The 26,471-nt window shown below is 43.1% G+C and overlaps 1 protein-coding gene across 11 annotated transcripts in view; it reads left to right on the forward strand.

Moving 5' to 3' along the window:
- The first annotated feature begins 3,559 nt into the window (after positions 1–3,559).
- Positions 3,560–26,471, forward strand: part of SIPA1L1 (signal induced proliferation associated 1 like 1) — a 362,552-nt gene continuing 339,640 nt past the window's right edge. For 9 of the 11 annotated variants that reach the window (XM_042943670.1, XM_042943676.1, XM_042943662.1 and 6 more), the window contains exons 1-2: positions 3,560–3,634; positions 4,264–4,323. The gene's annotated coding sequence lies outside the window, so the exon portion shown is untranslated. Of the gene's footprint in view, positions 4,324–4,538; positions 4,680–26,471 lie in introns of those variants that run through there. The other 2 variants (XM_042943664.1, XM_042943668.1) reach the window with 2 other exon arrangements.

The raw sequence follows: 26,471 nt of genomic DNA on the forward strand, positions 1-26,471 counted from the left end.
TGCCGACACTCTTAGAAATGATTCAGTAGAGAGGGGAATTTCCTGATGCAGGAGAGAGGAGGCAATTGCTGAATTGATGTCTCTGGGTCAGAGAGGATGGGACCAGTACACGGTGGGAGAGGTTAGTCTTAGCTTAGAGCGCTGAGGGTTCATCACAAGGGCAGGAGGACAGAAGAGTTCCTCACAGACAGGTGCAGGTGGTTTGCCAGGTTGTCATCTGATTGCTTCTATTTTATCAATGAAACAAGAAGCAAGGGCATTAGCTGTAATAAGCCAGAGGTTTGATGAAGGGGGAGAAGGTGTGAAATAGTCCTTTAGAAGAGTTGGGTAGTAGACAAGGAAGTGTACAAGCTTTGCTAAGCAATGTTAATTGATTATAAAGTTGTAGGTATTTAAACATATAATAAATACTATCATGCAGATGGGAGACTGAACTGTTCTGAGAAATCTAGTATTCAGATAACTCAAGTTACATCACATAGGGCTAAAACAATAAAACCCTAAAGTTGAAACAGCATTAGATATAACTTAATTTTGGATGATTTGGGGGCACCTTGGTCCTTTCTAATAGTTAAGAGTAATTTTTCTGAATATGTGTTAGTAATTCCCTGTAGATGCATAGTCAGTAACAGAAAGTTCTGAACTGATAATGGGATGGCTATGCCAGACTTTAACTGAAAAATATGCAAATGTGAAATGATGTTTATAATGTTAAAAAGTATCAGTTTTTGCTTGCTTGGTAGGCTTCTGGGTCAAAATTCATTCCACATTGGATATGTTAGGGTGTTTTGTTGTGTAGAACTGAATAACCAGAGGGAATGTGTTCTAACAAACGAAGAAGGGAATTGGGAGGGAGGAACAGGAAATGACTAGATGTTCTCCTCATCCCTAGGAAGGGTTACACATCCCTTGTGTGTATGTGGGAGGGAGTCAGGCAGAGGTAGGTAGAAGAGCCCAGAGCAAGGAGGCAGGAATGGTGTTGAGATACAATTTGTACTTCGCAAACTCTATTCCTACCCTTTTACTCTTCTGTTGCCTGTTGTCTTCTATTGTGAAATCCCAAGAAGGCTAAGAGGATACACAGGGAGTGCCTGACCCAGAAAACATGCAACTGGAACCTACAGCTTTGGTGGATTTCACCTTTAGCTCCTTCAGTAAACAAGTGAAAGGTCTGTCATCAGTGAAGGGTAAATAGTAGCCTGGGGCTTTGAAAGAGCAGTTTTAGGTCCCTGGGACAATTTTTCGGATTCTACTCTGTCTGAAGGTTAGGGAAGTTCCCTTCCTAATCTGAGGCCTATACCCACTGTTGAGCCTGATAAGCATTGAATAAAGTTAATAGATTTGGTTAGCACTTGGATCAGTTATTTCAAATGTATCAAATGGCTATCTGGGAGTCATAAAACAGGTGGCCCTGAAATTGTGACTGTACTGGTGGATGGATACAGATTGGCAGCCATCCTTTAAGGGCAAAATTATGTTACAAGTTGAGTCAGAGCAAATGAATTACTGATTTACAACAGTGTACTATTCTATGAAAGATGGCTCCTTAAAACACATCAACGGGATGGATGATGATACTCTATTGAGTTTCTTTGTAAAAAAATTTATATTAAAAACACCAGTGTGTAATTTTAAGGCCTGCCCTCCCGCCCTCCCTTCCTTCTCTCCTTCCTTTCTTTCTTTTTTCCTTCTCTTCCTCCCACCTCCTTCTAGTTATTTTGGTGGGATGTGGATATATTCAGTTTTGGTCTTTGTTTTGAGTTAGTGTATTTATTAAATAACAAGGAATCTGTTTCGAGTTAGTGTAAAAACAAATCTTGAACAATGGATTCCCTGTGAAATTACTGTAACATGGTTAATATTTTTGTTGTTTTTATAGTTGAGACAAGAGAAACTTTAAAATCAACTTGTCCACACTTAAATAACTTTGTGAAACAGATCTATAAAATGAAACACTCATTTGTTATTTTTTTATATAAATGGAAAATATGTTATTTATTGGAAATTTTTATAGGTCTAAGAGCTATAGAATTTTAAAGCTGTACGATCTCATATCTGGGCTATCCCCTCATTTTACAGATGAAGAATTAGATTAAATGACTTCTCAAGGAGACTCAATTATTAGGGACACAGAAAAGCTCAAACCTAGTCTCCTGAAGTTAGCCAGTGCTTTTCAATCACTGTATCATTTAGGTTTCTAAGGTAAAAACTTTCATCAACCTAGTGCTTTAAGCTTGCACTTGACCCAAAAGAGTCTTAACTGCCTAGTCTTCATGCCCTTTCCTAGGTTTTCTAGTTCTGTGGGATTGAATTAAATCACAGTTTTCTCATATTAATGTAAGTAGGAATGGGATTTATTAGTTTTTTATTGAGATATAATTCACTATACCATGGAATCTATTTTTCACTCATCCCTTTTGAAATCTAAAGTTTAAGCTTAACTTCCATTCACAGCATCCATTTTAGGCACTATTTAAAGCCCCCAAAGAAAAGTTTCTACGATTAAAAGAAGAAACAGGGTGTGAAAAGATTTTGTCTTTACCCTTAGCAGCATTTTGAAGTAGGTTTGGAGGCCTCTGAAAAGCTTAATGATTAAACAAAACAAAACAAAACAACTCCCCCCCCCCCCCGGTTTTTTTTAATGAGACAAAGATGGAGAAAGGAAGGACTAGAACTATTGAAAAACAGACACATTCTGTGTGAACAGAAACGCGCAGATAGAAATAGAGTACAAAATATGGCTGTGGAGCAGAAACTTACCTTCTAAGGTAAATAGAGAAATAGATACATACTCTACAGGGTAGGGTGAAAGGAAAGTATTAGAACACGCACAGACTCCTGTGCTCCTTTCCCCCCCCCCCCCCCAATAGACATTAAGTAAATAGCTACTATGTACCAAGTCTGTGGAGGCGCTGAGAACACAAACATGAAGAAGCTGCCAGATCCTCAAGGAGCCCAGCCTGGTGGTGGTGGTGATGGGGAGGCGGGGGAGGGAGGAGAGAGGGAGCCTAAGGAGTGGAGGCTGGCGGATGAGATTAGACGGGAGGGCTGAAAAACTGAATATACAGTTGATATTTGGGGATACAGATATGTGCTGGCTTCTGTGACAGAAATCTCCCCCTGAACCTCTGGGGGAAAAAATTAGCTTCATTTGCCAAATTTGGCCAGATATGACGCTGTTCTACAGATGTCCTCTCGAATAGGCTTAAAAATCCTCCTCTCGCTTCTGGCCCTCGATTTCCCCACCATTAGGGTGTCTGGCAAGGGAGGGGGCAGGTTGAAAACTGCACCCACGTTTGCAGCCTCGGCTCTCTGCTGGAGACAGGAATCCAGGGCTTTGCCGTCGTCATAGCAACTAGGAGTTCCGCGGTCCCCCACCTTCCTCCAACTCCTACTTCCCCCGCCGGCCCGGCAGAGCCGCCGCTTCTCTCGCGAGATTTGAGCACAGTGCCGAGCGGCCCAGAGGTGATCTCACCCGAGACTTGCGGAGGGAGGGAGTGAAGGAGGGGAAGGAATGGGGCGGGGAGGCGGGGAGGCGAGGGGAGTGGAAGGGAGGGAAGGGCGAGTGAGGCGCCGCCACCGTCGGCAACTTTGTGAGCGAGTTCAGTGCGTGCGTGAGCGAGTAAGCGAAAAAGTCAGTGCGGCGCCGACTTCCCGGGAGGAGGGTCCCCGGGGAGGGCCAGGTCTGGGCTTCAGAGGCCGCCCCCCAGCCACTCCATCTCTTCCCGCCTCCGTGGCTCCCTCCCCATTTCCTCCCCCCACCGGTCCTCCCGGGCCTTCCCACCCCCGTCTGCAGTTACCTGTCTCCTCCCCCCACTCGGCACGCACGTCCCCTTCCCCTGCGTCCACCTTCGACCTCCAAGACCCCGGACCCCCAGCCACCCCATACCCGCTTTACTCGCCGGCTGCCCCCGCCCCCAGCTTTTTCTCCTGGGGGCTGGTGGGCGGCATGGGGGGCGCTGAGCCTCGGAGGCGGCGCGAGCGGGGACCAGGACGCCCAGACAATAGTTGATGCCCGGGGACGGGGGCACCTCCGTCCCCCACTCCTCCAGGAGCGCGGCCCCCACAGGCTGCTCTCCAGCCTGCTTTCCGGGTTCCCCTCGGAGTGGAGCTCGGGAGTTGGGCAGATTCCGCCGCCACCTCCCCCGGGCCCCCCTCCGCTAGCCGCCCGCCCCGGCCCGGCCTCGCTGCCCGCCGTTCTCCGCAGAGGAGGCGGCGAGTGAGCGCGCGCCGACCGTCCACAGGGTTTCTCTTTCTCCCTAGGGAGAGCGCGCGGCGGACGCGCCCCGGACGCGCGGTGGCACCGGGAGGCCGGGCAGAGCGGTAAGTGGCTCCCGCGCCCCGGGTCCGGGCAGGGGAGCGGGGGTGAAGGACTGTTGACAGCCCCCCCCCCATTGCATTTCTGGCCGGGGCTCGGGTGCAGGGCCCGGAGCGGGATTCGGGAGGCCGGTCAAAGTTTTATTTCCGATTTGGTGGCGTGCTGATAGCGCAGCCCGGCGGGGGCGAGTCCGGGCTGCACCGCGCACGGCGCGCGCGCACGCACCTAGGAACCCGAATCTGCATAACTACCGGCAGAGCGCCTCCGCCAGAGGCCGGGAGACCCGCGCCCCCGTCGGGGTGGCTGCGCCCACCCGGCAGCTCTCGTCTCCACCGGGCACCCTTCCCCTTCAGTCACCTGGGTGAGCGCTTTGCAGGCTGCGTTGGAAAGGACAGGCCGAGGGGTTTAGTCATGGGAAAGGGAGAAGAGAGCTCGGTGCCCGCGGGTGGTTAATTTCTCTCCCCGGGTCCGGGGGACAGGGAAAGTAGGGGATGCTCTAACCTGCTTTTCTTGGAGCAAGTAAACCTCGAGAGGGCTGGGGAGGCGTGAGGGTGCTTCAAAAAGAACTTTTCCTCTTTAGCCTCATCTGTTTCCAACTTCTCCTGCCCTTAAAGGAAATTTGCGAGGCTCCCTATCGCTTCACGGCATATCTGCGTGGACATGTAGCCGTACTGGGCAGGTTGAAATTTCGAGTTTGACCGTTCGTTAAATATAGAGACAAGGGAAATGGCTCACTTTAGGGAAGATGTTGTTTGAGTTGTTGGTATTCGTTTTTGAAGGGAAGCATTTGGGGACTGATGGTCCCTAGAGACGGCGTTTACCTTAATAGATTTAATTTTTCATGACGGGTGTTTTAGAGATTAACATTCACTGAAACTCTTACTACCTGCTGGACGATTATATTTCTAAACTGGGAGCCAGTGAGTGATGCGATGCAAATTTCAGAGTAAAGGTGTCGTCTTTCATCGGGTTCCAGGTCTATCTGGATGAACTGGGGTTGGCGTTTCCTCTATAAAGTAAGCCTTTCATGTTGAAACTCTGACTCAGACTCTTAAAGCCATTGTTTTTATACTGGTACTCTGTGGGAGTTAAGTGTCAACTTTCTCTTCTTTTCTCATATGGAATATTCATCCAAGGCAAAGATTCTCTGACTTAATCTTCTGGAAAAGTACAAGATTAAGTCCTATAGAATCATACTCTGCAGCCAGTTTAGTAACTATTAATTTTCTATATAATCCTGATTTAATGACTTTCACTTTTCTCTTAGTTTTTGAAGGCTGCAATTAAGTCACCTTTAACTAGGGTGGGGAAAAAAAACCCCAAAAACGATGGGAATAATATAGAACAGTGGTAACAGCAGTAGTCTCAAATAAAAGGTTTACGTAAAGCAGTTTATGGTCACTGATGTGTCCAAGTAGTAGATGACATGCCAGTTATTAATGAGAATATTAATATTAAAGCATTTCTCCCATGGAATAAATTACTTGTACTGAGGCATCAGCAATTAGCAGTGCATTTAAAATGACTTGGGTAATGATTTGCTCATAAATGGTTAAGGGCAAACTAAGAGATTTTGGGGGATGGATGGCTTTATGTGGGTGACAACTTATTTTCTTATCTCATTATGCTTAAGTAAAGGACTCTTGAAATTGTATCATTAGATTTCTCTAGTTGACAGAGAGAACAAGTTTGGCAAGTGGCTCAAGATAGTCAGTAGGTGTTGCTGTTAGCTTCTCTGCGGTTCCTGGTGCTGCTCCTCTGGTTTGAAATTGCAGTTCTAGTACAGAGAACTTTTCAGATCTGAAGTGTCAGGCAATTGTTAGGATCCTATGGGAAGGTTGACTTGAACCCTTGGTAATGAATCCAGAGCCCCTCGCTTAGATTGTATACTGAGATTCATTTAACTCTTTTCTTTCACTGTTACTTTCTGGCGTTTGTATTTACTTACTTTGCTTTTGCTTTGAATTACATCAGTAATTTTGTTGTAGTGCCCTCTGCCCCACCAATTTTTTAAAACAACTTTAAAAAACTTAAAAAAAACCTTAAAGTCATAGATTGAAGATTGCTTGATCTTAGTGGTTTTGTAGACTTTAGGGGGGATCTTGGTTGACTGAGTTGAGACGTATATAAATCCTATGTTAAATTTGCAGTTTGAATTTTTCAATAAATGGCTGTTTTCTGTCTCTTTGAGCTGTGAAACAGAAGTATGAGAGGTAGAACAGTGTAAGAGTACAGATTCCCTGAATCTTTCCAATTGAGGGGAAAGTATGTAGTGATTGATAAGAACATGATTCTTATCAGTCCTCATGGCTGTGTTATCATTTCTGTTAGTCCAGATACAGTGTGTGTATAAAGTATGGATATCCTGAAGATTTCCAGGTGACCTGTCACATTTGGGCTTTTGGTTCACTGACCAAATTGGAGTTTCTCTGAGGAAGACACATAGATTCATCCTTCTAATGGAGAGCTAGATCTCTGATATGGAATGCCTCTTTCTACTGTTTTTATTTTTTTTTCTATCTTTTGAATCAGATCATAGGAGATCATACCTCAAATTCAGAAAAAAAAAAAAAATTTCCCCCCATAGTATCACTGTATTCCTAATCTTTTGAGGTGTATGGTGAGTCAGGCAATATTTGCTCAGTGCCTCTATCTGGGAGTTGTGCTCTTGGGCCCTGTGATTCCAGTGGGGCCATTTGTAGTAACCTTTCCGGGTTTGGTATTATTATAATATGCCGATGTCCCCAGAAAGGTTTTGCATAGCAGGCAATCAATTATTTTTAAATTTTAACTTTTTGAAATAATGGAACCCAATATTTGTCCTCAGAAGGTCTGGGTTTCAAATTTTCTGGCTAGGGGATCTTAAAAAATAATCAAACCCTCTGAACTGTCTTTTGGAAAAACTGTCTTTTTCTGCAGAGATGGGCATAATGCTTGTTTCACAGCTTTGCTGCAAGAATTAATGAGAAAATATGTTTGCAAGTACTTTGTAAGTCATAAAGTCTTATTTGCAATTGCATTTTCTTCCTGATCGACAGATTCATAGATTATTGAAGCTAGAAGGGATTTTAAACTTAAATCATTTGGCCCATTTTCTCCATTTTACAGGTGAGGAAACTGAGGCCTAGAAAGTTGAAGTGATTTGTGCAAGGTTATAGAAGAGCTAGTTAGTTAGCCATCAGGCAGTGATTGGAAGTCAGGTTTCCAGATTTAACTGTACTCCTTTGTTTCCTGTTTTTTTCCCCTTTGAGTCTGTTAGATTAAAATTTGTTTACTACTCCCTCTCCTCCTCTTAATTGTTCAGGGTTGATTAAGTGTCTACAATGAGAAGAAGCAAAGCTTAAGGAAACAAAATCCACAGTAAGGTTGAAACGCTATGTAAACAGCATTGATGTAGTATTTGGTAAGTAAGCTTTAGAGTTACTCAAATTACAAAGTTATGGAAAAAGAAATTATGAGTTAGTTAAAATATCTACATGGTAGAGCTCGGTAGGCCTTCCCCCCTGTGTGTTTTTTTTTTTTTTTTGGTGAAGGATAGATATTATTAACTCAGCATAATTTAGAGAAGGCAAACTTCATTTGTTCTAGTTTACCATTTTCTTCCCTTCTTTATCTCATTTTTCATTTGTAAACGAAAGTGGCTGTACCTTCCCTGTTTCTGGAACAGTGGCAACTTGGAGACCTTCTCTCTGAGTTGCCTGTAAGTGTTACCGGGCGGTGGGGGTTTGGTGGGGAGGATGGGTCAGGCGGAGGGATAATTGCACATAAAACAGGAACTTGTTGAAGGAGCTTCCTGCTGAAAATGCAATTTATTTATATAGCACCACCCTACCTGCCGCTGGAGTAATCCGACCCAGGAGAGAAGAAATATCCCTGCCAGTTGGGTGACTGCCCTTTAGATGAGGGGCTCTCCTTTTTCCTGGGAGGATTAAGCATTATGTTATTCTTTCAGTGCTCATCCACAACTCTGTGTTTTGTTCCACGTCCGGTGCTATTTAAAATCTGGGTGTTCCACTACCTCTTGAGATTGACAACCCAACTTTCTATCCACTTCTTACACCAAAAGTATCCTTTGTTGGCATAAGAAGTAAATTGACCTCATTAGTTGTTTTTCCCCCCTCTATGTCTAGCTAGTAAAAAGAAAAAAAAGCCAAAGTCCACACACCTGTCTGGCACTTAATTTTCCATAGATGTAAATGAATTATCCGTACATGATAAGTCTTCTTCTTCCGGTGGGCTTTTGATGAGCTCTGGAGTGAGTCAGAAGCATGGGAAAGAATCCCTTCGCTCTGGATCTCTCCAACACGTGGTTTGAGCCAGGGATGGAATGAGGTGTGTGACTGGCTTTGTGAGCACAAGGGGAAGGAGACCCATCGGGGTCTGTCTTCCGAGGTACGGGCCGGCCCACATCCATCTTCTGCTTTAATTTTGGCCTGGGGAGGGTAAAGAGAACATGAGTGTTTTCTTGAAGACCAAGAGGGATGACCCCGAAATGCCATGGAGGAACGTCAGGGGCGGTTTCAGTCGGCCCCTCCTACACCAGCAGTGTCGTGGTGGGTGTGCCGCGGCGTCCCCCGAGGCCCTTTCCCTTTGCTTCTGGAAGTCTGGGATGAGAGTTTTCGGTCTTTAGATTTCTAATTTGTTACTTGTCATGTCGCACCAACTTCTCCCTCTAATTAGGATTATAGTATGCCTCACTTTAAATTGTGGGAAACAGGCAATTACATAATGTTAGATTTCCCTCTTTCAATTCAGGAGAGGCGGGAGCGTGCAGGCGGGTCGGAGTGCGCAGGCTTGGAGAGGGAGGCTGTCTGGTTTGCGCCAGCACAGGGGTCACTCGGAGGCAACTGGGGCGGGCAGGACAGGACGTGGAGCCTCGGCCCCCGCCGGCTTCTTTTTCCTCTTTCCTCCCCCAGAGCGGGTCCAGGTTAAATGACTTTCGCAGATACAATAGTTAATTTTGGTTATTCCTCTTTCCACTTTCTCCATAAAGCCGTCTTCTCCCACAGCTACAGGTACAATCATTAATTGGTTTTCGTGGTTTAGGGTCTTGCTAACTTTTAGAATGAGTTCTGAACTGCTCACAAGAAAGCTAGTGAGAAAGGAAAAGCAAAGGGTTTCATGGTGAATGATCACGTTTCTGTAATCCAGACTTGACTGTGATCAGTCTCTTTTCCTTGGGTCCCTTTATTATTATTATTATTATTATTATTATTATTTCATATTCTAGAGTTATTTGCCTAGAGGTATTCTGGTTGGATATATTACGAGCTCCTTGCATTCCCTTTAACAGTCTTAGTTCCCAGAACTGACTGTTGGTTTTTTTTTTTTTTTTTTTAAACGTTTTATTTATTTTTGAGACAGAGAGAGACAGAGCATGAACGGGGGAGGGGCAGAGAGAGAGGGAGACACAGAATCGGAAGCAGGCTCCAGGCTCTGAGCCATCAGCCCAGAGCCCGACGCGGGGCTCGAACTCACAGACGGCGAGATTGTGACCTGAGCTGAAGTCAGACGCTTAACCGACTGAGCCACCCAGGCGCCCCTGACTGTTGGTTTTTACAAGTTTCTTTGTGGCTCGTGATGCTCTCAGAGAAGCAGCTGACAGCTGAACTGTGGTATCTCATGCTTTCAGGAAGAGTCAGTACTTCTAAGGAGAGGCCTATAAGATCTATCCTTATAAATCAGTTGCATGTCCTAAAATTTTCACCCAATTTGATTAGTATTGCTGGCTTCACCTATGTGTACCTAGGAAAAAAGTGGAAAGCAGTGTTTTCCCAGATTTTTGCAAGAAATGTCAGTCTGTGACTTGTTGGAACCAAACTGCTTTTCTTTTAAAAAAATTTTTTTTTTCAATGTTTATTTATTTTTGAGACAGAGAGAGACAGAGCATGAACGGGGGAGGGTCAGAAGACACAGAATCTGAAGCAGGCTCCAGGCTCTGAGCTGTCAGCACAGAGCCCGACGCGGGGCTCCAGCTCACAGACCGTGAGATCATGACCTGAGCTGAAGTCGGACGCTTAACCGACTAAGCCACCCAGGCGCCCCCCAAACTGCTTTTCTTTAGAAGACTTCAAAAATACATGTTCCTCTCCTTGCACTGCAGCTTGGTGTGTGGTTGATTTACCGCCTCCCCTTTCCTAGGCCTAATTCTGGCTGCTCCTGTGAAAACCTCAGAAGGTTTTGCCCGTTTACTTTGCCCAAGTCTAATTTCTGAGCGGCTGGCGTTTCCTATGTAAAGAGAGTGTGCTGTGTGTCTGTATGTGTTTGGGGTGGGGTTGGACTCATGGCTCAGAAACCTGTGAGGATGGCTTGGCCCGGTGGAGACCCAGTGTGGTTCCTCTCTTCTAGTTTGGGAGGTGCCTGTGATTCTTCAGAGCGTCTCCTTGTTACTTTATTTTATTTTTTTAAAGATCTTAGTGCTAATCCTCTGTAATAGGAAATGAGGTATAATAATTGCAAAACAAAATGTTTCAGTAGGTAAATGAGGTTATGGAGAGCTACAGCGTTCACAGAAAAGGCTCATTCAGAGTTCGAGAACGTCAGCCTAATAATTGCTTTCGGTGGGATTGTTCTGAAGGCCGTTTTCAAGGCAGTGTTTTAAAATAGTGGTTTTCAGCAGTTTGGATAGAATGTGTGTTTTGGGGGAGCAGGAAGTGCTTGGGTGGAGAGGGTGGGGGATCACAGTGAACTCTAGGGCTTTTCTCTGGGGCAGTAGGCGAGATATCAGGCGGATGGAGGGTTGAAGAGACTCAGTGGATGATTCTGTTATGCTTCTCTCCCACCCAGTGGAGAGCACAGTAGTTTTTGTATCATTTTTGAACTTCTGCTTGACAATAAGGTAGACCAGTAGTAGGCTTAAAGCAGAGAGCAGCTGGCTGGGAGTATGTAAACTTAATTTTGAATGGGTGAGAAGGAGAGAGCCTCTGGTCCTCTGTGCTAGCCATTGACTAAAAAAGACAACTTGGAAAAATCTCTGGAAATGAGTGCCAACACCTCAAAGGGTCAGGCTGCTTCGAGTCTGCAGTGGAGGTGGAACGTGAAAATCCAATTTGGTAATTCTGTGTTGGCACTTAGACGTTTTTGTTTGTTTGTTTTTTTAACGTATGTTTATTTCTGAGACAGAGACAGAGCACGAGTGGGGGAGGGGCAGAGAGAGAGAGGGAGACAGAATCCAAAGCAGGCTCCAGGCCCTGAGCTGTCAGCACAGAGCCCGACGCGGGGCTTGAACTCACAGACCGTGAGATCATGACTGGGGGCCACCTGGGCCCCCCTCACGTTTTTTTACTGTCTTAAAAAAAAAAATGTGACACAGTTGACCATCTTAACCATTTTTAAGTGTGAAGCACATTCGTGTTCTGAAGCAGATCTTCAGAACTTTCTCATCTTGCAAATCTGAAACTACACCCATGAAATGGTTCCCCTCTCCCTTTCCCCTTATCCCTCGCCACTGCCATTCTTCTTTCCGTTTCTGTGACTCTGTCTGCTGTAGATACTTCACATAAGTGGAATCATGCGGTATTTGTTTTTTTGTGACTGGCTTATTTCACTTACCATAAAGTCTTCAAGGTTTATACATGTTGGCATATAACAGGATTTCCTTCTTTTGAGGCTGAATAATATTCCATGCTGTGTATATACCATATTTTGTTTATCTACTCATCCATTTATTGACGTTCTGGTTGCTTCCACCTCTTGGCTACTGTGGATAATGCTGGTATGAACATGGGTGTACAAATGTATCTTTCAGGCCTTGCTTTCAGTTCTTTTGAATATACACACAAGTGGGATTGCTGGATCAGATGGTAGTTCTATTTTGAAATTTTTGAGTAATCTCCATACTATTTTTCATAGTAGTTGTAAAACCGCAGTGGTTTTACACTCCCACCAGCAGTGTATGAAGGTTCCAGTGTCTCCACATCCTTGTCAGCACTTGTTATTTTCTTTTTTTTTCCATAGGAGTCATCCTAAGAGTGTGAGGTGGTATCTCATTGTGGTTTTGATTTGCATTTCTCTGATAAATGATGTTGAGCGTCTTTCATATGCTTGTTGGCTATTTGTATATCATCTCTGGAGAAAATGTCTATTCAAATCCTTTGCCCATTTTTCAATGGGGTTATTTGACATTTTGTTGTTGAGTCGTAGGAGTCCTTTATATATTCTGGATATTAACCCCTTACCAGATATATGATTTGCCTGTATTTCCTCCTATTCTGTGGGTTGCCTTTTCACTATGTTGATTGTATCCTTTGATGCACAAAAGTTTTAAAAATTTGTCTATTTTTCCTTTTGTTGCCTGTGCTTTTGGCATCATATCCAGGAAGTTATTGCTAAGACCAGTGTCGTGAAACTTCCTTCCTATGTTTTCTTCTAGAAATTTTATAGTTTCAGTTCTTATGTTTAGGTCTTTAATCATTTTGAGTTAATTTTTGTGTATGGTATAAGATGAGGGTCCAACTTAATTCTTTTGCGTGTGGATATCCAGTTCACTCTCTCTCAACACTATTTGTTGAAGAGATTGTCCTTTCCTCATCGAATGGTCTTGGCTCCCTTGTTGAAGATCAGTTGACCATTTACACAAGGGTTTATTTCTGGGCTGTCTACTCTCTTGGTCTGTTTGTTTGTCTTTATGCCAGCACCAGAACTGTCTTGATTATATTAGCTTTGCAGTATATTAAAATCAGGAAGTGTGAATGTCACTTTTAATTTATGCCATTCTAGGTGTTAAGTAATGGAGAATAGAGAAGTCAACAATTGAGAAAACAATTTGTAGAATTTTTCATTTTTTTGAGGGGATTAGACGCACTTAAAGAATGAAGTAAAGTGATTTAAATGGTAGAATGTATGCAAGGCTATCAGCTGGCAACTCATATAGTAAGAGCTGTGTGTCCAGTACTTCCTGGTTTACAAAGTTATTTCACAGATACCTAGTCCAATGGCTTGGGAAAGTTTCAAAAAGGCGATGGACCTTGACTTGATCTTGAAGATTGGATGTGTGTCCCCCTGGATCAGTTGTATCACAGTGTTATAGGGAAGCCTCTAGTGGTAATCTCAAGATTTTCAGGGGTATCAATTATTAAATTTTTTTTTTAATGTTTATTTTTGACAGAGAGAGAGCATGAGCGGGGGAGGGGCAGAGAGAAAGGGAGACACAGAATCCGAAAGCAGGCTCCAGGCTTTGAACTGTCAGCACAGAGCCCGACGCGGGGCTCAGACTCACAGACCGCGAGATCATGACCTGAGCTGAAATTGGACGCTCAACCGACTGAGCCACCCAGGCGCCCCTCAGTGGTATCAATTATTATAAGAACTGTCACGGTGGCATTTTTTTCCTTGACAGTATCTTTTCCTATTCTAGGTCAGTTGATTCTGATTTTCCACATCTGCTTATTGAATAGTGGTAGACCACATACAAAGATAGAATACTTAGCCACAGCACTGTTTTCTTTTCTGGGATGTGCAAAGAGCAAAAAACTAACCTGGCTCGGTTGTACAGGATGAACTGAATGAGAGAGATTGGAACCAGAATAGCAAATTAAGTGACCGTTTTAGTAAGTAATTTAGGCTACTTAAGTCATACTTTGTTATCTTCTTGACAAAACTGTGAGGATAGTTTTGGTTGAGTGTCTTTTACTTGAGGGGCCATTGGTAGAATTGCTGTGGAGGAAAATGTAGTATGTTTGCACTTAGTAGGCCTGAAGTAAAGATTTGTTCGGTGGTGACCAAATGAATTTATGTCTACATGGGTGAATCTCTAAGGAGTAACTTACTCACTTATCCTGTATTTATTGACTCCCACTATAATGCCAGGGGCTAGTGGCTGCTTGTGGTGACAAAAGAATGTCTGATTCCTGCTCTCTTGTGGCTGATAACTCTTCTAGTGATTGATAGGGTCCTTTTCAGCGTTCTGTTCCTCCTCTGGCTGATTTTTCTTTTAGTCAGAGGCCACCTGTTTTACCGCTGATGCAAAACAATTGTAGTTACTTATTATGAAAATAGTCCTGTGTTAAATATTCTTTGTATAGAAGAAGAAAGAAACCCTAGACAGTTCTGCCTTTTCGGTTTCCAAGGAGATAGGTCTTGGCAACATTTATTTTATCAAGGGCTTTTCTAAGTGACAGAACTAATGAATTTTAGGCTCAAATGAGTTTTGGTTAAGTTTTTCCTGAGGACCCAGATAAGGTTTTCAAATCTTGGTTTCCTCTACTTCCACATCTGTTCCAAAAGAATCTAGAAACCTAGTTTTGGTTAATCTGGATTTTTCCATTAACTGTCTGACCTTAAAAGAGTTATATACCCTTTTCGGATCTTCGTTTTTTCACTCATTCAACACATTTTAATTGTTCGCTTATTACATACCATGTATCTTTTCATTTGTAAGAGGAAGAAGGTTGAGGATTGGATTAAGTTTCCTTTAAGGCCAACTGTTAAAATTCTGTGAATTTATTTTTGTGATTTAGGAGATTTAAGGCTTTTTACAGATAGTAGGAATGTTTTTGAAAGAACTAAAGAAAGAAGTTCAGAAAATTTGTTTTTAACTCTAAAACATTTTAGTGAGAAACTTCTGTAATGGTGGATAATTTTAGCATTAGTTTCACTCTGATCTGAAAACAATCAACATTTTAACTTCACTCTGAGAGTCCTTATAATTTTGGTAGGAGACAATTCTGAATCTAACTTTTCTGCTGTTACTTGTAATACCCTAGAAACTTAATTCCTGTTTCAGAAGATTGATATAATGCCAGTGTGGGAGATTTGGAAATGCTTATCACCCTTTTTCTAGGTACTTGGATCCGAGTCTTTTAAAGTCCTTGTCATTTACGTGCATGGTAGTCTTGAGATGCAGTGCCGTCACGTTACTGAATGTAGAAAGTCACACTGAAAGTCTGGTTACCAGTGCTGTGATAATTAAGCTGTCAATTGTCCCATGTTACCAAATATGTAATATTCACATAACTTAGTGGGAGATTTCATGGCTTTATAAAATGATATTTTCTTACGAATTTGTTGTTAGGAATTGAACATTGTATTGATTATGTGTGATAGGATTCAGTTATTCAAAGTAAGATTTAAGAATTTCTTCCCCTGGGGGTGCCTGGGTGGCTCAGTTGGTTGAGTGTCCATCTCTTGATTTCATGATTGATGATTTCAATCATGATGATCATGATTTTCATGATCCCAGGGTCATGGGGTCAAGCCCCACATCGGGCTCTGTGCTCAGTGTGGAGCCCGCTTCAGACTCACTCACTCTCTCTCTCTCTCTCTCTCTCTCTCTCTCCCTCTCTCCCTCTCTCCCCCCCCACCTTGTGTGTGCTCTCTCTCTCTCTCTCTCTCAGATAAAAAAAATAAAAAAAAAAGAATTTCTTCCCATGTGCATTATTTGCTGTTATAAATCTGGTCTCATTGTTACTAAGAGCCCTGGAAGATTTGTGTAATCCTGGCTCTTGAATTTGGCCATTTTTCTTTTGTTTACTAGTCAGCATTATTCACTGAGCATCTTCTGGATGGCAGATACTGTTTCATCCTATATATACAATAATGAACCACTCCGGGTGAGATGGGAAGCCACCAGAGGGTTTTCTAAAAGGGTTTCATCTGACGTATTTTTGAAGTAAAAAACTTGGTTGTGTAGAGAATAGAATAAAGTATGTATGTTGGGGGGACTAAGGTGGAAGCGGGGGGATTTCTGGGGGTTCTAGCAATAATCTGGGTCAGATACGATGACAGCAGTGGAGGTGATGAGAAGTGACTGGATCCTGGACGTATCTCAGGTGGGGCTGATGTGATTCCCTGAAGGGTGTGATGAGGTAGCGTGGTAGAAGGAGTGGAGTCAAGGATGACACCAGGGTTTTGGCCTTGGCAAGTGGAACAACTCATTGAAATGGGGAAGATGGAGGAACGGGGAGCTGAGAGCTGATTTATATACGCTGGGTGTGAGATCGCCGTTGACACGCAAGGGGAGTCCATCTTTAGTAGGAGTTCCGTTTCCTCGTCTGTGAGATGGGGAAAGTGTTTGCCCTTCTCAGAATTCTTGAGATCAAATGAGAAAAAAAAAGTTAAAACCTCTAACGTTATGTCTTGGAATGGTGGTATTATTTCTGGAAAGTAGGCTGGTTACCATCTTAGGTACCGTGTGGTCTCTTTTGAACTACGTAAGTCACAGGCCGTGGGCCGGAATGTATTGTGGAAAGTTGGCATTTGCCTTTCAAAGGCTGGTTTTCTTTCCCAATACATGGAACAGCTTTCTTTTTGATTCATTCTGTGAGTCCTGCGCGGCTTCTGGGAGAGTTTGGTATTTTGGTTCCCTTCAGGGTGTCCGAGAGCTTCATTATGTGCAGAGCCACTGGAGTACCACACGGCGTGTGGCGCCAGACTTGCCCCTTAATAAACATAGCTGCAAGCCAAAGTGATGTTGTTTAGGTGGGAGGACGTTATGGTGGAAAAAACCCAGCTCTTTCCTTTCTCAGGGTCTTTATTATTTTAGGCTTTCCATGACTCGCGTCAGTTAACAAGTAGGGTCTAAGAGGTCACATTCATTAGAGAGACCACTGTCCGTGTTACTTGATTCAGAAAACCTATTTATACATTCCTAGGTGTTGGGATTGCTTAAAGCCTTGTTATAGGCAGGTAAAATATGTTAAATGTATATGTGAACCCGATAGATTAAAATTTAAGATCCAACTGAAAATGTTGAAAGCATCAGTCTTAGAGTGCAGTCAGTGGTGTTTCAACCTTACTAAATGTCCTTCTTTAGAGATTGCAGTAAATAGTTGTGTCCTTGAGATGTAGTATTTGCTGATGCTCGATACCTTCCCAAAGGTTAGGTGTTGCTTTAGGAACGTCTTCAGTCCAGAGATGTAGGTGCTGGTTCTCAGCTCTTCTGATGCCCCAGGCAGCTTGAACAGAGGCACTACACTTCTCACTGCCCTTGTGGTTTGTTTCTTCTTTAGTCCACAGGATTCGGTTGGGCATCAGCTGGGGGCCCACTGCAGGCTATTCAGAGAGGAGAGAGGGGTGCCTTTGAGGGCCTGACACATGTAGTGAGTATAACTGTTGATGAATGACCGACAGTTGTTGGGAGCTGTGGCTAAATAAGTATGTTAGGTGTTCAGCGTAGAGAGAGCAGTGATGGCTTTAGTAATGAGGGAAGGCATCGGGGGAACAGGAACCCCTGGAAGGAATATAGCTTTGTTAGACTGAGATACATTTTAGAATTTTCCAAATTGCCTGATAGCTTTTTGATTGAACTCAAATCTCCTAGACATTTTTATTGGGGAGATGGGGTCTAAGTTTCTGAGGTCACAGTAATATGCACTCCTAAGTTTTTATTTTTTAATTTTTTTCTTTATGTAACACTTTTGTTGCGTTATAATTAACTTATTATATGGGTCTCCCCTTTGAAGTGTACAAATCAGTTTTTAGTACATTGGTAGAATTGTGTTACCATCTCCATAAACAATTTTAGAATATCTTCATCATCCCACAAAGAAACTCCAACCCCCTTTGCAGTCACTCCCTGTTTGTCCCCAGTCCCATCCTGCTTCCCTGCCCCCAGCACTAGGGCTTCACCGATCCACTTGGCATTTTTATAGGTTTGCCCCCTCTGGATGTGTCCTGTAAATGGGCTCAGGCAATATGTGGGCTTTCATGGCTGACTTCTTTCGGCGTGCTCTACCGCAACGTTTGAACTTGGGTGGTGATGTTACTTTTTGGGCTCAAAACCAGATACTCCTTGTCTCCTGGCACAGAAACTACAACCAGTGCTGGGACCAGAGAAAAGGGCAAAACCGTGAGCTGCCATGTGTGTTTCTGGAATGGGGATTGAACTTTGAAGCTTTCGTCGACAGGTCACCCTGCTCGCACTCAGTGCATGGGGCTGCGCAGTTATCTTGCTTCTCCTTGAGCTCCTGCTTCTTCCTTGAGTTTTTCAAGTAGCTCTCCAGATGTCATCTCTGATTCTTTCCTTTCTTCCCTCTTTGGTCTGGTCTGTGACCAAGCACCTCCATTTTTTTTTTTCTTCTGAATTGATTCTTGTTTTCAGCTTTTCCTCTTTTAATTGCCACCATCTTAGGACAGACCCTCGACCTTCGTTTTGTATCTAGGTGGCTGTAGCAGGCTCCTTTGTGAGCCCCTTGCCTCATGCTGTTCTAGTCTCTAGGCCTTCTTATCTGCCTATGCTTTCTAAGGTACCACCTAGGTACACTTGTCACCTCCAGGGAGCTAAAGTGTTTGCATTACCTTACTGTATCAGACTCACACTCTCCTACGTGCTTTTGTGACCTTTCTCTAGGGTCTCTCCTGCTTATCTGATTTCTTTGGCCTCTCCAGCAACTGTCTCTGCTTTCTCTTCTTCCCAACTATTCCAACTCTCTTTGAGTCTTTGTTCATTTTCCATTTTAGTTCTATTCAATTCAAAAGACTACATTCCTCACCCATAGCTTTATCTCTCTCTTATCCCCTTCCCTGCATTTCACACTCCGTATCATTATCTCCTCTCTCCTCTGATGCAATACCAGCCTGTGAGTTCCGGTTTTATCTGTGTCTTTCTCATTCTTCTGTGCCCACCTCCTTCTCTGACCTCTTCCTGGTTAGTGTAACTCACCTTGATTTCTCCCTTCTCTAATATGCTGTTGTACTGTGTTGTGTACTTATGGAGCTTAGCATTAAATAGTTAATGGGTGATTCATCAAGAATATTAGCCTGGAGGGGCACCCGGGTGGCTCAGTCAGTTAAGCATCTGACTTTGGCTCAGGTCATTATCTCACAGTTCATGAGTTCGAGTCCCACATCAGGCTCTGTGCTGACAGCTCAGAGCCTGGAGCCTGCTTCAGATTTTGTCTGTCTGTCTCTGTCTCTCTCTGGCCCTCCCCCGCTCACACTCTGTTTCTCTCTGAAAAATAAATAAACATTAAAAAAAAAAAAGAATTTTAGCTTGGAGAAGACTTGGAAGGGATGTCATCCCTGTCAAAAGAGTTGAGGTCCATCATGCTGAAGGAGGAGAGATTACCTTTGTCTTCCCAGGCCTCATAGAGAGGGACGGGAGTAGACATTTGAATGAGCATCAGAAAGGACTTTGCTTGGGGTGTGACAGGCTGCATTCCCCTTGGCGTGCCTAGGCTGGATCATTCTGGATGGGTCCTTGTAAAGGCCATTCAGATAGTTCATGGGGGCTTAAGGAGGTTGGTGGTTCTGTCTCTATGGAGTGTTAGAATCTTCTGGGGAGCATGCTAAATACATGGGTTCTCTGCACCTTGGACATTCAGATTGAGCAGTCTGCGAAGCCAGGCTTGGAAACTTTTGAGGCAGGTGACTCTTTTAGTCCTTGAGATCCTATGAATGTCTCATTTGTTTAACAAATTTTTATTGCGTTCCTGCACTGTGCAGCAGTGTGAACTTGTGGGTTTTGTCTTCATGGGACATAGAATTGAGGGGGCAATGCAGATAGACAGGTGAAACCATGTGATTTCTCCTTGGGTAGATGGAGATCCTTGGAGGATAGGGACCATTCCTCATTTTGTGTGTTTGCTCCAGAGGAATGGGCACATTGGCATTCATTCTTGGGTGGCAAACTGATTAACCTACTGTTGCCTGATTTATTCCCTGTTATAAGTCTTGTTACTGTGTTTTTTATCCAATTGTTTTCAGACACCTTCATTTCTTGGTTGAAAAGGAGCCACTCTCTTTCCGATTGCTTCATGGCAGGCTTGGCCTTTGGATTTTGTTGCTTCCTAGTTATAAAATTTACAAAGACTGCCACGTACTTAGTGCCCAGTGTGCCAGACCCTTCATGTCATATCACTGCTAATCTTTATAGCAAGCCTGAAGATAGACATTAGGACTCCACGAGTGGGAGCCAAGCTGTTGAGTTCCTGTGATAAACTTTCTTCCTACATGAACATACATTGCAGCAACCACTGAGTTGGGAAATGCAGTCACCTGTTGCAGCCATGTTCTGGCTGTGTGCATAGAACATATTTTATTGTTGGAAATGCTGCACAGCCTGTCTGTGTAATAGGGTAGCTGTGACCATCACCCTGTTTTAAACACTGTCCACGCTGGTGATGGAGGCTCTCCATCCATTTCTCCAGTGAAAGGCTGGTCTTGCTGGTAGAATTTTTAAGCACAGTGTGTAGTTTATCACTTGTCTGTGTTGTGCTGCAGTGGAGAGTTAGAAACTGTTTTTTATCTCTACTGATGATCTGGGCTTCCCAGAACTGGCCTGTGACCCATTTGGGCCATTTCTTTTCCTGTATCTGTTGTAGGACTTTGGCCTGTCAAGGTGACCTCTACAGTGCTCAGCTAATAATGGTCATAAATACCTTTTGCTGAATTCTACCAATGAATAGGTTCTTTGTTTAGATCATCTTATTTTATCCTTGCGGAATTCCTGTGGAATAGGTATGATCAACAGACGGCAAAGCTGAGAAAGGTTAAGTAACTTGCCTCACTTTCAGACCCTTAACCTTTTTGTGTCTTTCCGGAGACTCAGGCATGGTTTTGCGCAGGCATTACCCCTTTTTTTTTAATTTCTCTCACCTCCTCCTGTTGTTGGTTTCACTAAGAAAAATTAGGTGGTAGGTGAATGAACTTTTAGGAGGTGCATCTGAGCAAGTATATCAGACTCCTCGAGAAAAATGCTCGGATAATATATTTAATTTTTTCCCTTCCATTGGAGTCAAGCTAATGGTTGTTGTTGAGTGTTCTCTCTGGCCTGCTGAACTTACTAAGATGTAGGAAACAGCCTCGTACAGGGCTCACACCTGCGAGAGAAGTTCAAGGACCAGGGTTGCAAATGTGTCTAGTGCAAAAAGCTAGATGAAATGTAAATATTTATGGTGATGCTGAAATAAATAATAAATCTTCACAGAGTTCTTAATAATGACAGAATTATTTCCTAGTAAGAACATTTTCACTTCACTTCCCAACTGAAGGCAAGACAGGAAACGTGAGAAATGTATTTTCTGGCTGAAATGCTTTCAGTCTCATCTTGGAGCATGGGTTCTGCTGTGACATTGTCATCCTGTCATTGATTTCCACCTATTGCCCTAAAATTATCATACTCTCATCAAGTCAGCATCTGCTTTGTTTTGAAGTAAGTGCCTTTTAAGAGCCAGGAGGCATATTAGCAATATACAGTTGTTTTTTTTTTTAACGTTTATTTATTTTTGAGAAAGAGAGAGAGGCACAGCATGAGTGGGGGAGGGGCAGAGAGAGAGAGGGAGACATAGAATCCAAAGCAGGCTCCAGGCTCTGGGCTGTCAGCACAGAGGGTCACTTGGGGCTTGAACTCACAAACCAGGAGATCATGATATGAGCCGAAATTGGACACTCAACCAACTGAGCCAGCCAGGCGCCCCAGCAATATGAAGATATATAAAGAGAGGTTAATAAAACTGAAGTTTATTGAAAATACAAAAACAGGTGTAAGGTCGGTCCTGGCAATCAAGTGCGCTTCTAGGAAACACACATTCAACTGATCAGACAGAATTGAAATCACTAATAAAAGGAAATTTAGTTAACTTAGGTCATGGTAAAAAGGAAAACATTTTTATCACCTTAAATTTTCTATTGACTTGTGAACATTGTATGTTTATTGAATCCAATAATATACTGTTCTTTAAATTTTATGTTCAGGTCCTTTTTCCAAATCAAACATTTGAGACTTCTCTTCCATGTTAAATCAGTCCTCAAAGTTTTCTGCTTTGGTGTATTAGATAAGGATTTTTGGTGGAGTAATAACATTGCTGGGGTGGTTTTATCTTAATCCCCTGTTTGCTTTAGTATTTAGGTTTATTATTTAATCTTAAGAACAAAGATTAATTTTAAAGAGTGTTCCTCAACTTTGGTAGCTGAGCTGGGCTTCGGTGTGCCCTCTAAGTGGGGCCCAGAGCCTGGGGATTATTTTAATGAACTTCTGGGCGTCGTTTAGAGCTGGACGCACAAGGACTTAAGCTCTGCTCACTACCCTGTTCTCGGTTTACCCCTGCAACAGTGAGTCGCCTCAGTAGTTCACCTTGTCTGTGGGTCACATGCTTTTCATGTCCGACTGCTTTGGATTTTTGAAAGCTACCTTTTTAATAATATATAACTATGATAATCCAAGTTCATTAAAGACACACCACATCCATACCGTGGTCTACCCACCAGCTGTTAACAAAGTCCGTTTCTAAATAGTACCCAAATATTCATCAGGCACTCGACAGATACTGAGCTGTTTTGTGTCAGGTACTGACTGCTGTGCGGAGGTCCTGTGTTGAGAGTTGTGCAGATAATTTAGCAGACCTGTTCTCTAGATGCTTCCAGCTCGTTGGGGAAGTCGGGAAGAAGGGAGGAAGATGTCCAGTAGCAGACAAAGGAAATCATTTAAATATATTGGCTTTTCTCTTCTCTTCTGGCTTTGTATTGTGAAAGTATTGCATAAGGTTTTTTGGAAAATTTGGAAAATAGCAGAAAACATGAAGAAAAAGAAAAAAGTCCTCCACCCTTTTACCACCCAGTATAACTAACCACGGTTAATGTTTTCATGTTTCCTATCTTGTAAAAATGGCTTCTGAAAACAAGGAACCAGCGATTGTCCAGTAATCTGGAGGTGAAATCTGAAGGTGAAATCTGACAGGGGGAAGGAAGAGGCCCTGGGAAAACTGCAGCATTTTCTGCCATGGGCAGCGTGACATCAGCCTTGGGGGCAGCAGCAGCCTTGCTGGGGGGAGGGGGGTGGTGTCTGGATTCCTCTGGAAGAACACGCTGGGAAACAAAACCAAGAGCAGCTTTGACCTCAGATTTCTCTGTGAATAGTTTTTGAGTTACAAGTGAGTTGTGTCCTAAAACTTTGTAAGGTGGGATTTGGCATTCTGGATGTTCTTCTCAAATGTTAATTTTATTTAACCTGTTGGATATGAGTAAGACAAAGCCTGCCCTCGAGGACAGGGTGTGAGAGCTGATTTACAAGTTACGGTGTGTCCACTGAGTGCTCATGGTTTAAGACCAGGAAGTTCACAACAGGAGAAGCTAAAAAAAGGAAGTTTCATTTTTTGAAAGTCTGTTATGTACCAATACTTTTTTGGATATTATTGTCTCATTAATTTTCATAGCCAACATCTGAGGAAGGAATTGCCCTCATTTGTGCAGTTTAGATTTAGAACGTGGACACAGAGGCTAAGGTGCATTCCCGTGTTACACAGTGTTTCTTGGTAAGTGGTAGTGGCACATGTGGGCTTTGGGACTGGAGACCTGGTTTCCATCCTACCACAGTGACCTCAGGTGGTTCCTTAACCTCTTTCCTCTTCTTTATTATTTTTTAAAGTTTATTTATTTATTTTGAGAGTGAGAATGCGAGAGAGTACATGCGCAGTCTGGGAAGGGGCAGAAGGGAGAGGGAGTGAGAATCCCCAGCAGGCTCCATGCTGTCAGCATAGAACCTGATGCGGGGCTTGATCTCACGGACCATGGCATCATGACCTGAGCCGAAATCAAGAATCAAATGCCTAATCGACTGAGCCACCCAGGTGCCCTCCTCTTTTTTAAAAAGGGGACAGTGATGATGCTTAGCTCACAAGGTTATTGTCAAGAAGAAATAAGACAACGTAGTCACACCCTCCCTACAGTTTGGGTTTAGTACCAATAGATGGGAGCTCTGATTATGATGGCAGTTGTGCAACAGCATGTATAGGCACATAATAGACACCCAGTCCATGTCAACTGCCCATCCTCCCTTCTTACAAGCCTTCCTAGCTTTTTAGCTTTCCTGGTGGAAAGATACATTTCATTTAGGTTATAATGGTGGGTTCTTGGAAACATATTTCATCTGCGTTACACGGGAATATCCCATTGCATTATAGTTGTCTTTGAAAAGTTAGCCTGAACATTTTCCCCTGGATGTTAGATGGGGGAAGGCTAGGGGGAGCAAAGCTAAGAGCTCCGTGATGAAGGAGACAGCAGGGGGCAGAGGGAGGAATCAACTTGGGTATCTTCTCAACATAATTTGCTCCCTGCCTGCCTCAGCAAGGGCTGCACTAAAGCCAAGTGTGGCTGGGATTTGTCACTGAGAAGAGTTTAAGAGGGCAGGGTGGGTGCTTATGTAGGAAAAATGTTATCCTTGCTTATCCATGCTTTTTCATTCACACATATTCAATCAAGAGTTTGTTGAAGTTCTCCTGCGTTCCTGCCACTGTCGGTCCTTGGGATTCAAAGGGCAGTCCATTCTCAGGAAAGCATGCCAGGTTGACAGACGGGTAACAGAAAAGTACAAGTCACCTATTAAGTGCCAGGATAGAGAGAAGCTGGGGGAGCTTTGTCAAAATATGTTAAAATAATTTTTCTGTGTTTGCTTCTCCTGTTAGACCTTGAAGGCCAGGACTGTGTCTTTTGCAGTTTTGTATTCCTAGAGCCTAATCTTACATGCATCCTTGAATAAATATGTATTAAGTTCAGAGCTGGCACAAGGGTAAGGTAGTTTATAAATGGTGCATTTCAACTGTCTGTATTTTTGTGGAAATCTCAACCTGATAAATGGAGACACCTGATAAGTCCTTGATCTATTCTTAGAAGGTAAAAGAAGGAATTGTGACTCACTGATTTATGCTGAGAACTTTGGGTCAAAGTGGCTTCCATTTCTTCATGATGAAGAGTCTTACAGCCTAGAATTTTAGAAGGAGGTTTCACAAAGCTCAGAGAAAAGATATGGTACCTCCAAGGCCGGCAGGACTATAAAAAGGAGTATGGTTTCGTCCAGATGGGTGGGAAGCTCCAAGAAACAAAAGTTGTGATTGTAGATTCCAAATCACACTGATAAGCAGAAATGGGGCCCGCTTCTGAAGGAGGCAGCACAGCTGTTTAGGGCCATTGCAAAAGAAGCCAGATTAAAAAAAAAAAAAATAACAGCTTTATTGATATATAATTCACATACCATAATTAGCCCATTGAAAATGCATAATTCACTGGTTTTTAGGATATTCACAGCTTTGTACAACCATCACCACAGCCAGTTTTAGAACATTCATATCACCTCAGAAAGAAGCCCATGCCCTTTAGCTCTTGCCCCCCCCACCCCCTTCTCGTCGCTTTGGACCTAAGCAAGCACTGATCTACTTGCTGTCTGTAGATGTTTCATACAAATGGAATCCTATAACATGTGGTCTTTTGTGTCTGGTTTCTTTCACCTAGCATGATGTTTTCAAGGTTCATTCATGTTGTAGCATGCGTCTGTACTTTAGTGCTGAGTAATATTCCATTGTATGGTTTTATACCATTTTTTTTTTATCCATCATTTGATGGACATTTGGGTAGTTTTTACTTTTTGTGTGTTAAGAATCATGCTGCTGTTCATGCGGTAAGTTTTTGTGTGCCCATGTTTTCATTTCTCTTGAAATTGCTGACTTCTGTAGTAACTCTGTGTTTAACCTGCCAGGCTGTTGTCCAAAGTAGCTGTACCCTTCTGCTTTTCCACCAGCAGTAGGTGAAAGTTCCAGTGTGTCCACATCCTTGCCAACACTTGTTGCTGTACCATACGGTGTTTTATTTCAGCAGTCCTTATGGGTGTGAAGTGGAATCTCATTGTGGAGTCAATTTGCATTTCCTTAATGACCAATGATGTTGATCATCATGTGTTTATTGGTCACTGTATTATCTTCTTTGGAGAAACGTCTGTTCAGATCCTCTGTCCATTCTAAAACTGAGTTATATATCTTTTTACTGTTGAGACTTAGGAGTTGTTTGCATGCCCTGAATCCATATCTTTGATCAGATATGATTTGAAATAATTTTTTCTTATTCTGTGGGTTGTGTTTCTACTTTGTTAGGAAGCCAGATTTGAAGTGGCGTACAAAAGTGAAAGGGGCACATAGTAAGTATGCAGATAAAAGAATAGACCGAATGGTTACAGGTGTTTACAGGTTATATCTAGGATGACCTAGATATAGGTCGGGAAAAATCTGAAATTACCACAATGATTTTTACAGACTATTATAAGGATAGTGCATATCAAGTGCATCATAAAGATGAACTCACTGTGGCACAAAAACGGACACTCAGATCAATGGAACATAATAGAGAACCCAGAAATGGACGCACAAGTGTATGGCCAACTAATCTTCGACAAAGCAGGAAAGAATATTCAGTGGAATAAAGACACTCTTTTCAGCAAGTGGTGCTGGGAAAA

The sequence above is a fragment of the Panthera leo genome, chromosome B3, assembly GCF_018350215.1.
Source record: "Panthera leo isolate Ple1 chromosome B3, P.leo_Ple1_pat1.1, whole genome shotgun sequence".
In the NCBI taxonomy this organism is placed as follows: Eukaryota; Metazoa; Chordata; class Mammalia; order Carnivora; family Felidae; genus Panthera; species Panthera leo.